The following is an 18249-nucleotide window of genomic DNA, read 5'->3' on the forward strand; positions in this document are numbered from 1 at the left end:
GTGTCACAATTTCAAAATTTTAACTATTTGCTTAATATAAATATGAAAATGGTTTACATGTAAACATGAACATGGTGTACTTGTAAACATAAAAATGGTACATTTGTACTTATGTAGACAAAAGCAGTGTATCTGAAAACAATAAATTTAATAAAATATATGTATGAAATAATTTTGAATATTTTAAAAAATAATCACTTTTTTTTTCACTTGACATAAAATTAGAGATCTCAAATAATTATAACCAAACGCATGTAAAATATTAATAAAAAGTAATTTTGAGAGATAACCTAAAATGGTCTCCATTTGCTTCTTCATCTCTGATTGCCAAAGAAATACGTTAATACTAGTTTATAAAAGAATAAAAAATAAAACCTTCATATTTAAAATAACTGGACTTAAATTCAATATTGTCAATATAAATAAAAATATTCTCTTTTTGTGAAATAAAAAAAAACAGAATGTAAAATCAGTAAATTGCATTGTAATGGACTACATTTAAGTACAAGGTTATTCGGCTCCCTTCCGTACAAAATTCATGATATCTAATTTTTGTAAAACTGGAAAACAAAGATCTATAATGATCGAACGTTCAAACAAATTAATCAGCGATTTTACTATCGTAGTTTTGTGCTGTAGTATACTGACAGTGACAAATTTCCGTTAATTAATCAAATAGGTATATTTTTCCTATTTCATTGTTTTCTTTTTCTTCATTGTTACTACATCAAAGGAAAATAATATATATTGATCGTCCTGCAAGAAACTTTTAAACTGTCACTTTTTGACATTTATTACTGCCTTGATACCAAGTAACGATTCAAAATCGTTTCCCTCAAATTTGTCCTAAAATGTTATATAATAGGCGTTACCTCTAATATATATAAAATGCACGTGTGTAATAAAAATTTGGATTGTTTAGTTATATGTGAAAAACGACTAGCCCAAAATCCACCTAATACGATCGTTGAAATTATAAACGATACCTGTAATTATTACCAAAAGGTCTTTCCCGCATTCTCTTCGGTAAGCTCAAAGGTAGATATCCAATACGCAAGCTTGTGACGACAACATGACATCTTTGTAAACTTTGTAAACTTTAATTTTTCAAATAAATAAAAAAGCTTCAAACAAGTTCAACTTTAAGCTAACAACTTCTATTATATTGGTTTCTTTTCAAGTTTGAAATAGATTTCTGCACCAGTACTAACCTGTTCTCCGAAAGTAACTTTTCACATGAAACAGAACCGGCGGCCGCATGATTTAAGACACGTTGTCTTTGAATAATTTGAATAAAATCGTCACGGAGAACATACTCCTCATCCGGGGATCGAACTCACGACCCCGCGATCTGCGCTTTCCACCGCATTGAGCTAAGCAGGCGGACTAAAATTAAAATTGCAAAACAGATACCAAGTACATAATATTAAACAACATATATAACTGATTTTTGTGCGATGAAGATCATAGTCCTTAATTGCATTTGCGCAACAATTTGATCGAATGTAGCAAATGGTATTGTCACCGAATCTTTGCCAGTTCACCAATAGAATGCTTACATTGAATTGGTCTGACTCATCCTTTTCTAGCCTCTATATTATATCCAGAAAATATGAACCGATTTATTTACAAAATTTTGTTTGGTACGTTGCAGGCTTCATAACAAAGGAATAGCGAAATAGGATTCTTTAAAAAATTAGAACTACCACAGGTTTCCCTTTTCTATCATTTAATAGTTTGAAATAAATATGTTCTTCTTTTTTATTACTTATCGTTTTAATTTGTTTTGTATTTGAACTGCATGAATTTTTTATCATTACACTAACAAACTCTGATTAGTTTACTCTGATTAGTTTGAAGACTTAAGACACTGCTGTTGTTGCTCCTTTCGTTTCTAATACCGTCCATGAGATAATTAAGAATGATGTATATTTATTAACATATTCTCCATCTTTTAAAACATATATATGACATTGTACTATTGAAGTAATATACTACTTTAGTATGAAGGCAGTTTTAGCAATTAAAATACCATTACGTGTATTCTTTATCAGTTTTGACAATTCAATAATTTGTGATCCCTGTTTTGGTTCAATTACTTTTTCTCATTTTTTGACAATTTCTGTTTCTATCCACTATAACTTGATTCAGGTATGTTCAGTTAAGTGTAAATCTGTTAAAGCAGAAACCACATTAAGTGTTTCAAAGAGCATGTCAAATGTAGAACTTGGTCCTCAATTATTTTAAATATTCAAACCTGTATCCCTTTTCTACACTTCTTCTAGCATCAATATTTTTCTAGCATCAATATCGCACACAGTTAGATCAAGATAGTTCATTCATCTTTTATAACAATCGTATTTGTTATTTTGTTTGACAATAGTCATAGACATTACTGGAAAAAAAAAAAAAAACAGAAAAAAAGAAAAATAAATGTATTTCTAAACAGACGTCATATTGCAACGGTTTTGCAGATAGAAAGTGTCTAAACATACGATTCTTTGTCTGATTAGAATAAATAAGTTTTGTTGTAAAAATACAGTTCTGATCTATCATCTAAAAGTCTTTAAAAGTCCGAAGCTTGTTTGTTTAGATAATGCAACACATTTGTTTCGCTTGTTAATTTTAATGCTCGATGACTAACACTATAAAGTTCGCATGATCGATGACTGAAATATTCAAACTCAAACACAAAAGTATGTAACATGTTCAAAAGATATTGAGAAGAAACATTTGATCGTACTGTTTGATCTAAGCGCAAGAGAAGCAAAGCCCTGACAAAGAAATTAAATTGTGTTTAAAACGGTCTGCTAATGCTTCAGAGGTATTTAGATATATTTACTTTTCGTAAGAAAAAGGCTTTTATCCATTCACAAACAAGAAGTTTTTACTTATTTGTCATTTATCATGCCAATAAAGCAAAGAAGTCTAAGGTGTTAACAAATAGCAAAATAGCCGAGGTGAAGAAAATGAACTCGGTGTTATAGCTAAAGAAACATGTTATTCCTTCAAATTATTTTATATTTTAGAAAGGTAACAACGTGTCGTTTATTAAATTTACGAATAAATACTAAAGTTTACTTTTCCAAAATTAAACTGAAAATAGACCGTGTTTTATGCAAATATGTTATTTTTAAATGGGAAACAATGATGACGGTCGTATTTAGAGATATAAGGAGTGACTTCTAATAAAGTTCATATGAATATTTAGTTCTTATCTGAAATATCGATTCCTTCCTTCATTTTTCTGAATATTTAACGTGTGTCTTTGTCAGAATGTAAACGGTTCTCGTGTTAAGTAATATTCATACTAAGAAGTTTTAAATAAAAGTGGAAAAAGCTAGTCTCACATTAAAAAAAAACAAAACTTTCTAATGCGAAAACAAAACTTGCATTAAAGTGTTGAATATATTTAGTTTAGGGTTATTTGTAATGAAAACTGTTGTCATGTTGAATAGCTGCAATATTAATTATAGAATAATAATCTGAATATATAGGAAACAAGCTCATATTAGATGACCAGTTTATACCTGTCTTTTTTCTGATCCGCTGGCAACATTGGGTCCATTCAATGTTATTTAAGGAGGTAGGTTACTTTGTTACCAGGGTAAATTCAAATTAGTTGAACCGCAGCAATTTTTTGTATTTCGTGTAATTTAATGTTTTAACAGCTACAATCTCAATTTCGTTTATCTCTGGCCCTTTAAGTACAATTTTTATACAGGTCTGAAGAACATGACCCTCCAAAGGTATTTTATATAGAAAGGAGAAGGAAAATACGTATATTTAACAGTTTTCAGTGTATTTTGGTTTCATTGTTATCCGTAGAAGTCTGCATAATTAATAATTTTACTGGTATGGGCGTTAGTTTTCTAATATAAGTTTAAAATGTATATGTCACGGGACTCGTGTTTCCATGGTAGCGCATTTTCTCTCATTTTTTAACAACTACGTACGAAAACAGGTTTTTCAACAGCTTCAGTGCCATTCTCTTAATGACCAACATGGAATATTTGGGTAATATTATTAGCAAATACCAAGCGCTTTACATGGTACCCTATTTTTCTTAAAGTTTAAAGTAACCATGGCAACAGAGATGTTTAAAATAGCTTATATCTAGCTTTTTATCGCAATTTCTTATAAAAAATATTTAATAAGATTATATTTCTTGTTAATGTAGCTTTAAAAACATTTTATTTCTAACGTAAGTAATATTTTCGTGTTAATTGCCTTTATCTAAACAAATTTCACAGCTTAAAATACTTACAGCAGTACCCCTCGTCTGACATTTTTTATGGAAAATCGTTCTGCATGCCGCTATTATTATTATGGATATTGTTGAAATGCAAATAGAAAGCCGAAGCTGTGTTCCTTAAATAGACCTGTACCAACGCTTTTGAATTTTACATTTAGATACATAGGTCACGGGCTTCGTTTCCATGGTAACATCAATTTAATTCAATAAAACCACATTTTTCTACTGAAATTTGAACAATTTTAGAGCTTAGATTTAATATATAAGTAACAAATTATCAACGGAAACTGAAAAATAGGTATTACAAATCAAACTGCCTAATTTTTATTTAAAAATGGTCGTATTAAGGTAGTTCTGCACGTTTGATAAACCGGAAGTGATGGCGTCACGTCATTTTTCCAGGAAACCTAGAATTAAGCCTGGATTCGGCGTACGGAAATAAAAATCATTTTATGAATTAATGCCAACCCGTGAGTAAATTTAATTCAATGGCACTTTTACTATCTTTCTAAAGTTAATATATGATATTAAAACATCTGAGACGTTAAATAATTTAAAATAGTGTCTTCAATTATCTTGAAATGTGCGGTTACTTTAAGTTTGTTCAAATATCTCAAAAATAAGCACACGGACCTGTACATATTATTTTACCATATTATAGACCATATATTTATTTACGACTGTGAGAAGTTTCATTAAAATCTACATTGCAGAATAAATTTTATTCACGAAAATGTTATGAAAGTTGTGATTTTCCCATAGACTCCCATTATGTAAAAATGCGTGAGGTCCAAATTTTTCAAATCATGCTAGCAAAAAATCAAGCACACGACCCTATCATTTTTATTTGCTGAATTTTCTAAGTATATTCTGAAGTTTTGAAAAATCAGGGTTTAATCAAATTCTACATTGTAGAAAGTATTTCGATCCAAACGTGCAAAACTACCTTAAGTAACCTTTCACCCAGCTATATTCCCAATAACATTGGTTACCATCATCCATTTTCTTACATTCCGCATAACATTTCAATATAACTACATAAAAGAAGCAAAATATTGAGTATTATTCAGCGCGAAAGACGCATAAAAAATATTTCAGCAAATAATGGCTGTTTAAAAATAGTTCAAATAAAGAAAATGCACAGAATTACGTACTTTTATAATAAAAGCTATTAATTTTGCGCGGTAACTGACACGTAACGTCATGACGTCAATGACGTCATTTTAAAGCAACAATGTTTTGAAGCGTTTCTGCGGCAATTTATCCATTATTTCTGCATTATTAAACCATTAAGCATTAGATGGGAGACAGGTTCATGATTTTTTTTCTCTGAAGAATGGATATACAAACACATTTAGTTTGTCGTAAACGTCGTCGTAAATCGTCACATTAGCTTCCGGTTAGGCATGCACACATACAAATATTAAGGTAACCTACCTCCTTAATAAAATGGAACTGTATAGATATTGGGTATAACAGAAATAAATTACATGTACAAGGTGATTTTAGACCTTCTACGGGACTTTTCTAATTGTCGATTTTGAAACCACTTATCCGTGAAAATGAAACGGATGATTTTGCGTGAAAATTCTCTACGATATGCGAGGTAAAACTCATGAAAATCTCTTCGTTTGTACATACCGCACTGAAAAATATACTTTTCAATAAACAGATTTAGGTTTTTTGAACACAGGAATTTTTCAAAAGCATGCCAAACAAGGGATGAATCTACAATATTGGAAAAGTGTTCATCCAAAAATAAAAGTTGCTTTTGTACACACTTTGTGTGTGTAAAAAGATACGATACAATTTTCCTTGAAAAATGTCTTAAACTGATAATTCAAAGTTATGGTTGCCAAAACAGATAACAAAACAGGTCTTTGATTAACACCTAGACTTCAGAGTTAATATGCAAGAATTTGGACTACATTGCTATTGTTAAATAAGCATCAACAATCACATGAGGAAATTATTTTGACTTTTAGGATCTGCTGATTTGCTTCATGTATCAAGTAAAAGCCAGTATCTTAACTAATGTTTTTGTCATTTTGTGACTTACATTTTCATATGCATTTCTTCTTTATAGAATTATACCGAAGGAAGAGTAACTAATAATGCTAGATCCCCAAATAAAATTTTTTGAAAACCTTTGCTTTAAAAATGGACTTATTCAAAGTAATATTAAGTGTTCGTTTTCGAAGCGTTACAGTGTAACTGGTATTCACGTAAGCAAGGGATATGTGGACAGGCATGTTGGGAATTTCGTAACCATCCTTAAACAGTGGCAATTACATCAAGACTACAATTATTTTGCTTAGGTGCATACTATGATTCTTAAGAAGCTTTTCAGAAAATGAATGTTTTTATATTGCTAAAGAAGAACTCTTATCATATCATTTATATAATATTTACTGTTATGAAAAATTCTAACATTATTTAACAAGAGCTGTCGGAGGAAATCAACCTAGACTATTCAACTGCCTTGTCAGTTGAATGAGTAATAAAGTCCAAAAAGGAGCATAATTTTGTAAAATTTGCAAAACAGGGTTATTGAACCTGCACAATGCATATCAGCTCATGACAATGGACAATTATGTGAAGTTTCAATGCATTCCAATCAGTGGGTACTGAGATACCAGCTTACATACAAAAACTTAATCAAAAACTGCTGTCGAAAAAGGGGCATACTTTTGTAAAAAAGCAAAATAGAGTTATGGAACCTGAACAATGCATGTCAGATCATCACAGTGAACAAGTGTGTGAAGTTCAAATCCATTCCCATTAGTGGGTACTAAGATACCAGCTTACATACAAAACCTTAACCCAAAACTGCTAAGTCGAAAAAGAGGCATAATTGTGTAAAAATAAAAAAGAAGAAATGACACCTGTGCAATGCATGTCAGATCGTCACAGTGAACAAGTTTCAATCCATTTCCACAAGTGGTTACTGAAATACCAGCTTACATACAAAAACTTAACCAAATCGGGACGCCGACGCCGACACATGGGTGAGTCCAATAGCTCTACCTATTCTTTGAATAGTCGAGCTAAAAAGGAGGTTTCAATAATTCATTCATGTAAGTATTGAAGATGTATAATAATACCGGATCAAGAAAGATTTTGAAATATTTACCTAAAAAGCATAATCAGACTTACTAATTAGAAATTAAACATAATTAAATGAAATACATTCAAAACGCGATCTGATTCTTCTAAATCTGGAAAAGAAATACCCTGTTCGAAAAAACTGTTTTCTGGTGAACATTCTGATGATGATACATGTATATCCAAACTGTAAAAAGGCAAGTTTTATCTAGGTTTCTGGTGAACATTCTGATGATGATACACGTATATCCAAACTGTAAAAAAGGCAAGTTTTATCTAGGTTTCTGGTGAACATTCTGATGATGATACATGTATATCCAAACTGTAAAAAGACAAGTTTTATCTAGGTTTCTGGTGAACATTCTGATGATGATACACGTATATCCAAACTGTAAAAAAGGCAAGTTTTATCTAGGTTTCTGGTGAATATTCTGATGATCATACATGTATATCCAAACTGTAAAAAGACAAGTTTTATCTAGGTTTCTGGTGAACATTCTGATGATGATACACGTATATCCAAACTATAAAAAAGGCAAGTTTTATCTAGGTTTCTGGTGAACATTCTGATGATCATACATGTATATCCAAACTGTAAAAAGGCAAGTTTTATCTAGATTTCTGGTGAACATTCTGATGGACATACTTGTAAATCCAAATTGTAAAAAGGTCAATTGTTTGGACGTAGGGTAAACGTGGATATACTACTTGTGTTCCATTTATCACTTGGATAAAGGACTATTTTCGCTATAATCTATACGTATTAAGTTTCGAAGATGCGTGTCTTCTTGAAAATAAGCAAATTCAAAATATGTACACCGCTTCATGCCCATATGTTCGTATTATTATTATTATTATAACATAGAAATAGAGCAAATTGGAGATCATTACAGAAAGCAGACATACAATGGTATCAGGATTTGCCCATTTGGTTTTTATGTCTGTTCAATGGCCGGAGCCATCAGTTCAAATTAGTAAAATATACATATTTTATGCATTAAATTACTGAATTCAACGCCCCTAGTGAGGCTGGAACCAACATTGTTGAGGGGCAAGTGATTTGAAGTCAGCGACCTTAACCGCTTGGCCACGGAGGCCCCTGTTTACATGTAAAATCAAACTAAGTTTCACTCGGGAAGTCCTGATTATACATTTTACTGCATCTGATATTTATTCGGTAAATTTCATTCTGCTGTCACAATTTAAGGAACCTATATATACGATATATATATATATTCCTTTATTTATTTATCTATTTGGGTTATACGGCGCACCAACACAGTATAGGTTATATGGCGCCAAATAGGACTACAAATTTTGGTTTCACATTTCATTTACATCGAAATAAAAACATGAGGTATGGAATCAAAATTTGCATACCTGCTGGCATCACAGAGTTACAGCAAAACCGTGTGTTAAGACCCTATTAGTCGCCTGTTACGATCATGCATGGGTAAGGCAGTGGTTCTAATTCTTTTCATACACAGATCGTCCCAGAACCACATGGGGCATATTTATATATAGAAAAAATAAACAACATTATATGAGTTACTTAATATTTGCCTACCGGTTTACAATATTATTTGCCCTGATAAGTAATAAACGAAACCGGTAGGCAAATATTAAGTAACTCATGTAATGTTGTTTATTTTTTCTTTATAATTTACTTGATCCGGCACAGATTTTTACATACATACATCTATATATTTGTTAATTTTATTATTAAATTCAACAGAAAAGCCGTTGACATCAAGTAATATGGAATGATTCTTATTTTTACACCATACGGATTTTGACATTTTCGCAGAAACATTTTGTCTATCTAGGCTCATCTCAAATAACTTAAAGAGATACTAGCAGTTATAAAACATTCAGAAAATATTATTAAAGAAGAGATTTATATTTAAAAGACTCTAATGACTGACACCAGTCCGTGGCTTCTCGGTTCTACTTTATTTGATGTTTTGCTTGTTTTGGGGATTTTATTTTTAAGATTCGTAGTTAAAACTGTGTAGATTAATCTCTGAGTGACTGTTTCTTTGTTGTTTTTTAAACGAACGCATGACAACAATATTTACTAAAGACATATGTTTAATGCATACAATAGAAATATTAATATAATTAATTGTAATTTATAGGGTACTATTTTACCATTTGACGACACATGTTCTGCAAATACTCTGTCACAAAAGAAAATTTGGACTGCAAGTGATCCTTAAAATCTCGAAACATCTGATTACATTAGGTTTTGTACCAAGTGATTATGTAATCGTCTTTTTCGTGGCTGTATTTTTGAGCAAAACGACTATGTTTATGTCAAAGTGGGTGAAGCTGTAAGTTGCAATATTAAGGCGGCTTACTTCTTAGTCAGTGAATGTACTGAATTGTACAGTACCATTTTTTTTTTTCAAAAAAAGTTCGTTGGTTTTCCATCCATGAAGTGTGTTGCCACTATTTGCTTTGTAATACTTTATATCAAAATTGTTAAAGCTATATTGTTTTATTTTCTGAAAGGGTGTGTATGGGCCCTTTGATATTTTTATTTTTTTTTTTGTAAATTATCAAATACATACATTTAACTTAGCTTTTCTTATTAACTGAATATGGAATATAGGCGGATATATCATTTATTGAGTGAATTTTTTATATATCTTCAAAAGAAATGTTTTGGTTTGTGCAAATCACATGAATAAGAAATTTTATCGTATATTTCAATATACGCATTAGGGTAAAAATGTACAAATATAATTATTAAAATTCTGATATATTTTATACAGGAATATTCTGACACTAAATTGATAAAATTTACAAGTGCATGAAATATGTTCATTATCTTAGATGAACATGTAATATATTTCATATTTGAGATGAATTCGTAGTATGTTTATTATCATTATTTCATTAAAATTTCATTTTTATTTTGTCTAATTACAAAATAGGAAGTAACATGTATTAAATGATTATACACAGTGCATCTTATTGAGATCTTTTATATTTCTTAGTAAATAAGTGATTTGTTATATTTATCTATCTTTCATATTTATTCACTATGTATTATAAGCCAGCATTAACATGACGTGTTCAGAGTTGGCCGCAATGTTTATGATAGTCAAAGGATGTCTCTGAAACTGTTTTGTTTTCAACTTTGTCATTTTGATAAATTATTTTTCTAAAAGTTTTATTTTATTTTCTGTAATTGAAAACATTTGAAAATTAGTGTTAATTAATGTTTGCAAACACGGAATGTTTAATCGCGGATTATTATTAACCTTTGTAAATATCTTTAATAATTATATTTTTGAAAATAGTCACCATATGCTAGAAAGTACATTTTTATAGATTCAAGATTCAAGATTCAAGATTCTTTATTAAGTAACGTAAACATATAAACGTTTCTTGTTACATGATACAATAATTTGTTAAATGTAACATACAAACATGACAAATATGTACAAGGACACGGAAAACTACATACAACAACATCTATATTGTTTCTAGATATAAACATGTACATGAGGAAGGACTACGGACATCACATTTATTATCATATGAAAAGGAACAATAAATAAAATATGTATACCATATTTAGATATTTTTCTTTAAGTCCACTTAAATCATAATCCAGATATTCAAATTTTAATCCAAATTTCGCGACGCGAGTTTTTTAAAGTAACAAATTTATTTCTTCTGAAGCATTCTTTACAGACAAAATGTTGAATTTTGAAAAATACCACGCTTTTATTGTTATTCTTTAAAAATATATCTGATTTTAAATTTGGATAGTATTTCGTAAAACCGGCAGAGAATCATCAAAAAGCAATTAATGGAGTGGTCAAGCATTCAAAAAGAAATATGTTTGAGTGTTTCGTTTCGATAATTAAAGCCATTAGTAAGTATGATGCATATTGTTTATCAAAAACCGGGGGTGATTGATGTGAACGGTGAAGACCCTAGGTTGGTGTAGAGATCTGCAGATATATTTGGCCCTTGTGAAAACAATGGTTAATTCTTTCTACCCATTTATAGTCCTCATTACAACCTGGTCATTCCTAATGAGCCTTTAACAACATAACCTGCACAAACTAATCAGTGATCGCATGGTACTTGGATATATTCAAAAAGAAGTAATTAACAATAATGATTTTCTTTAATGATATACGATGGTCTTTTTTGTGAAGCAAACAAAGAAAAAGAAACTATTGTATATGCTGCCCTACATGGCAGTTTGAAGAGTAAATGGTCAGCCAGCACAAGCTTACCATGACACTGCGAACTATATAACAATATGTTTGAGCCATTTAAATGCCATATAACGATTAACATCTAATTCAAGGTAGAACACATTTTCGTTCTTCGTCTGGCTTCTACAAAAATATATTTTTAACGAATTGTACTAGAATACAAATAAAGATTAACGTAGATCACTGCCAAATCTAAGGCTCATAGATTCAGTAAAAATATCTAGTCCTTGTGGCACGCATGTCCTTCCTTTGGTCTCTATTACTAAATAAGCATAGGTATGTAAGAAATGTATCAGTTAAAGTGTTATTTTACGGTTATATATCAAACATAATTTAAGAGTAAGTTAAGTTTCGCCACGCGACAAATCAATTATATAGTTTACATTAAAGGAAATGATTATTTCAGTAATTGTAGGTAATTTAAATATTTTAAATATCATTTGACACGATCATGCTACTTAGGGATAAGTTATCTGTCTCCGGCTTTCTCAAACCCTCCATGTCCTGACACGGTCGCGTGCGTCGACAATTTACTGACCAATTTAGGAGGGATTTCTTACTTTGACTGCATTGATCATGCCAACCGAGTGGCCAATATATAGAGAGATCGTTGTTTGAAAACAGTGTCATGACAGCCAATGGTGCCAGGCAGCGCTGACAGCCAAAGGGTATACCAAACCTAATTGTCCATGGCGGTAAGCTAATCTGATAGTAAAATGGCAATCTGATATAACTTCTTAACGTCTCCAAAGACCAGTGTATACACGTATTATTAAGTTTAGATGAATGACTAAATAACCAAGTAGACAGTTTTAACAACAAGATTAGAAACGAGAAGGCTAGAAGAGAGGAGTTGCCAAGGGTCGCGCTAATGAGTAGGCATTGAAAATGGGCATTTGTTAGTATTTCCGTTGGTCGTTCTCAGTCATGCATGACTATTCATTAACAGAATTTGTTGGCTCTAATTTGTTGGCAAATTTTAAATGTTATTTGATATCTGTTATTTAGGACAAAAGTAAACGAAGATAACATTTTACCTTTGAAAAATGTGTGTTACAAGATATCAGTAAGAAGGTGAAAGTAGAAAGGAAATGTTGCGATTTGAGGTAACACATTCCCTTTCATCACGTGTTTAGTCATATTCATGTTATCAAGAATTTTTTGAACCTTTGTTAAATAGAGCTATTTCATATATTATGTTGTTTGCGTCAGGTATTGTCCATTTTTTTGGCGCAAAATTTTCGCTGAATCATTGTATTGAATATCATGTCATAGATCATTGCCCTCGTACTTCCATTTTATAAGTCTTCGACTCATCTCCTGGACAATAATAGAGAATTAGTTTTTTCGTAACGAGCTAACTTATTTTCTAAAAACAGTTTGACTTTGATTATTTTTGGTGTATAACAGTCATGTTCTATTTGTGCCGTATATGTAGTGTGTGGCGGTGCAGTCTCTTATGTCAGGAAGTATTTTGTTTTTGTTGGGTTTAACGTCGCACTGACACAATTATAGTTATAGGTCACATGGCGACTTTCCAGCTTTGATAATGGAGGAAGACCCCAGGTGCCACTCCGTGCAATATTTCACCACGGGCGGGTACCACCGACCTTCCGTAAGCCAGCTGGATGGCTTCCTCACATGAAGAATTCAATTTTCAATATAACAGTTATTACAAGAGTTAGTAAAACAATTGGTTGTTTATAAATGTTGATCTTACACAGATGAGCTCGACAACCAAAATAGCAAAATGAACCAAGTGTTTCGACATATCTATGAGAAGTTCTACAGTTGTACAGTTGTGGTCCCTCTTGGCTTTTGTTGTATTGGAACTTCGAATGGCTTTTTATATACATCTCTTCAAGATGTATTGTAATTGTCGATTTGTTCTAATTAAAGCATAATACATATATAAGTATTAAATTAACAATTGCATATTCATGTGCTAAAATATCCATAATGCGTTCAATTTATTGTTGAAATGTTACTCTCTTATATTAATTTTGTCAAAATTATTATTTTTGAATATATATTTGTTTCCGCATGAAACCAATAATACATTTAAATTTTGTAAACTTGTTGATAACATTCTCATACTTCATGCTTCTACAAGGGAGAGAGAAAGCTAAGATACAAGTGTGATTCATAATAGTGGGCACGGTAAATGCATGATATGATATAAGATAAAAGCTTCTACGTGAATACCCTCAAAAATCAATTTCTGAAAAAGGTTAACCCTCTATTATACAAAGTAATTCATGGAGTATGCAAACTTTTAAGGCGTTTAATATTATAATTAAGTCACGGGTATTAGCATTTCATTTTGCATATTTGAAATAAAACAAATGTTCTCTGAACCCTTCGTCTGAAAAAAAAAACGTGACTGCTTTTGATATAAATATAAATAAATTCACGTTTTTGTTAATTTCAATGCCCATACAAGTGGAACTTTAGGTCATATTTTATCAACAGAATAAGTTATCTACCGAAATCGAAATATGCTTTAACATTATGTGAATAATTTTAAACACTATTTAGTTTATTTAATCCATGACCCAGGCACGTGTCTCGAATATTATTTGCATTTTTGACCCATAATATTCCAGCAAAGCAATTTATTCTTTTCTATCGCTACTAATTTCTTTCATTGTTTTATTAATTGCTTCTATATGCAAATTCACGACAGAAGCAAATAAACTAGGACCATTATTTTGTTTTTGATGTGAGAATCTCCACTTTGTTGTCTCGTATCATTGAAGGTATACAGCCGTCGGCTAGAAAATTCAGAGACAATTTAAGGCCTGGTACTCGATCATTCATCGGGCGAAGAATTTTGCGTATTAAAATAAAATTACGAATCGTCGAATAATTGCTGAAATGTCGATAGTTTGATGTATATGTGTGCTTATGACATATGGATACTATACAGCCATAGGTTGGGTGCAACAAAACAAGAGCGCTGGCGTATTCTTTTAATAAGCTACGGCTATTATGAAATTATACTTATTAATTAATGATAACATGAACACGAGAAACATACAAATTATTTGAGTTTCTGTATATGTCTGGGTTTTGCTTATTCTGAACACGTTTTTTTGTGATTTACGGATATCAACTTATCCGAGATTTCTGAAATAACAAATTCAAAAGAAAAACAAGCGAAATTCCGCCCACTCGTCTGAATACTCTTACACATGTTTCATGATCATCTAAGTAAGTAAATATCGTATCTACCATTTGGTCCAACTAACCCTAACAGAATTTTTCTTGAATGACGACGAAGCTTATTTTGCAAAACACCGATATAATCAAACGTCATTTTAGGTCGAGGTAGCATACGTTTGAATTTTTAAAAAATCTTTAATAATGTCAATTGTATGGCCAAAAATGCATTCTTTCTCGCAATTTGGAAAAACATGTTTCTCTCCTTTTTTCTATTTCTTTTGCATGGTGGCAATGTTGCTTTTATACTAACCAAGATATCTTGAAAGTGTTATAGAGTCCATTCACAAATAAAGTCAAAATCAGATTTAAAAAATAAAAAGTTATTCATACTAACATGAAAATCTCCAAATGTATGTTGTACAAACTCTATGCATATTTTTTCACTCACTGCAAATCGAAATAATAAATTCAAGTCAGTCTGTCAAAATTCTTAACTGTGTATGTATGATTAAAACTTTAGAACTCATAACAAACATTTTTATTTTGGTTTCGCCAGTTTTGTTTAGAAATGCATACCATTAAAAGACAATCTATTAACTACCGATGCCTTTGTGAAGAGCAAAGCCAGTGTTCTCATTTTCAAGTTACAAAAATAACATTCAATAACCCAGGTTTTCACTGGCATATCACAATCATAGTACTATATTATGCAGTTTAGAATGGCTTTTGAATCCATGTGGTTTTCGCTTAAATTCTAAAATACTTCAGATAACATCCGAGATGTATTTCATAGCCCGAACAATGTCATGCTTCTATATTTTTATAAAGAAAGGAGCATTACATTTTTATTTATTTTATTTTATCTGATTCATTTATACATGTAACATTTTGCCACCATTGTTAAACCTTACACTGCCTAGACTGCTTTAAATACCATTTTATCTTTTCTTGATTCCTGACCGTTCCCAGTTGTGTCCCAATTTTTGGCTTGAACGTGTTTCTTTTAAACTAAGGCCAGAGTTTTTTTATCTTTCGTTTTACGGGAGATTTTTGAAAAATGAGCAGGGGGAGGAGGGAATAAAAATAAAAATAAAAAGCTTGAAAGTGAGCATCTCGGAAAAAAATAAAAATAAAATAGAATTTTTTAAGATTTTTTTTATTTTGATGAACTTTCGTTTCAAGTTTTGTTTACTTGTGTTTGTGTCCAGTATTAAATATTGTGATGTATTGTTATGTTTTAAGACTATAAAAGTCATTTATACAGGATGAACATTGAATAAAATTTTGTCAAAATGTACATGCCAGACAATTATTTTCATGCATGCTTGTGAATAAACTGCTTCAGGCACTGTAACTCACACTGGCAAGTCTTTAAAATTCAGAAAGCTTGTTTTACTTAATTTAAGTGGAAGACAAAAATTATTTTATCTGTTACAACAGCCACAGTAAATTTCAGTGACAGCAAGTAGAGACTAAACAGGTCTGGTATAATTTAGTGGCCTAGTAGTGTAGTAGTTTTGGTGGTTTGGTTTGCTTGCATCTTCTGCTGTGTAACCTCTGCTTTTTATACATAATATTTACTTATTGTATCTTTCACCAATATCATCTTTAACGAGCTAACTTTACAGTTTATGCCAGCTCATAATATACTGGGTTTTATCAGCAAAATAAAGTATTTAATAACTTTGAATAACAGTCACAGTGCAGAGGGCAAGATTTTTTTTCAGTGATGAAAAACAAAAGATAATCTAGCAAAAAGTAAACTGAAAATTTACCTCATTTAACTCTGTAATTTGCACCTTTTTATATATACTTAGTTCAAGTACTGAAGTTGCATCACTTTTTGTCAAAATATTGTCTCCAATAAAAAGTATTCTTTATTATTGTTTATACACTTACGAATTCTATTGAAGTTACAAAAGAAATGGACCATCTGTCTGAGATTTTGCCAACACTACCAGCTGCTTTATGCCAGACAGTCCCAAGCCTGTGTAAAGTGTGAGGGGTCACCATTGAAATAAAAATGTAAAAAAAAATCTTCTGTTACAAACATTTATTTGTTCTGCAAACAATTAATGTTTTGAATAAAATTTAATGTCAAAGCACCTTTGATATTGTATTACCTTTCTATGGCAAACTTGTAAGTTGAATCTATTGAAAACAAAATGTGAGTAAGACAATCTTTAGACAATTTAATACTTTTACTGTCACTTTTATGAACGGAGTATTATGTACAATAGTATTATTTCCCGAAAAATATATATTTTGAAAAGTTTAAAAAAAAAAATTTGGACACAATAATCATCGTCCATCCACCCGTGTAGAAAGAGAGAAAAAAAGCACGTTAAAGATTATCGGTGATTATTCAGTGATAAACTAAGTAATGCTGACCTTGTTTTCATGATCAATTTACACCCCCTCAAAGAGCTAAAAGAAGTGTGTCAGTATCTTGACATCTGAAGCGGAGATCAAAGCGGTATTTTTGCTCGAGATTGTCATGGCATTACGTCATGTTTTCGCGCCATGTGACACATCATTGTCTGATCGTACCGCATCGGTTCTTAAAATTGCTGAGAAATAGAAATCAATAAAAAGTTTCTTCTTTAATTTGTTATCAAAAGCGAACGTGCTATATCCCGTATAAAAGGTAAATGTCTCAAACGATAGTTACTATAGTGGATATCCTACCTCTGTGACCTATTTGCCCTCAAGGAATTTACATTATTGTTTGACAAGAAAAACTTTTAAATTGTTGGTCAAAAACTACATGTACAAAGATTCATTTAAAACTTATTAAAACCGCAGTGACATCACATTGCTTTATTTTAAAATCGCATTTCTATTTACGTTCACGAGGTCACGTAACCTATTCTGCCGCACTAACAGAAATCATTTTACTCTATGTATTGTAATTGCTGCCGCCTTTTCATTATTTAAGATTTTTTTATTCTGTTTTTTGTACTTTCTGGTCAAAAGTCTGAATTTTAAGCCCATAGTATTCATCATTTATCTACTTTTAGAAAGAAATAAGTAACTAAGATCGCGCTGTTTGAATTTTTACAAATGATTATATGAAAATTCGACCGTTTTTATAGAATTTTGCCTACATTTCTGTCGATATCTTATTAAAATCATTATAGAATTCAAAAAGTATTATTTCTCAAGGGGTGTTGAAAACTTGAAGCGAAAATATTAAAAAATGAATGCACTACGCACGGTTTTTGTGTACGTGTCGATGTAAATTAGATGTTACGATAGGTCACACGTGCTTGTGGAATGGAAAATTACCGGCATGACGTTTTGATATCTTTACGATTCGCGGGTAAATTCCAGTCAATCCAGGCAGCGACTGAACCATCTCAAAGTCTGTTGACGTTTTGTATATGTAATTTCTGAATTTTGGTAAAGTAAGGACGTAAAAAAACCACTCGCCCAATCGGTCAAGTACACAGCGAGGTCCACTCGTCCTACTCAGACTTAACT

The 18249-nt window shown here is 31.1% G+C and overlaps 1 protein-coding gene across 1 annotated transcript in view; it reads left to right on the forward strand.

Moving 5' to 3' along the window:
• The window catches only part of LOC123561793 (homeobox protein Hox-B1-like), an 83809-nt gene that overhangs the window by 753 nt on the left and 64807 nt on the right, over nucleotides 1-18249 (forward strand). The window lies entirely within an intron of this gene.

The sequence above is a fragment of the Mercenaria mercenaria genome, chromosome 10, assembly GCF_021730395.1.
Source record: "Mercenaria mercenaria strain notata chromosome 10, MADL_Memer_1, whole genome shotgun sequence".
NCBI classification, from domain to species: Eukaryota; Metazoa; Mollusca; class Bivalvia; order Venerida; family Veneridae; genus Mercenaria; species Mercenaria mercenaria.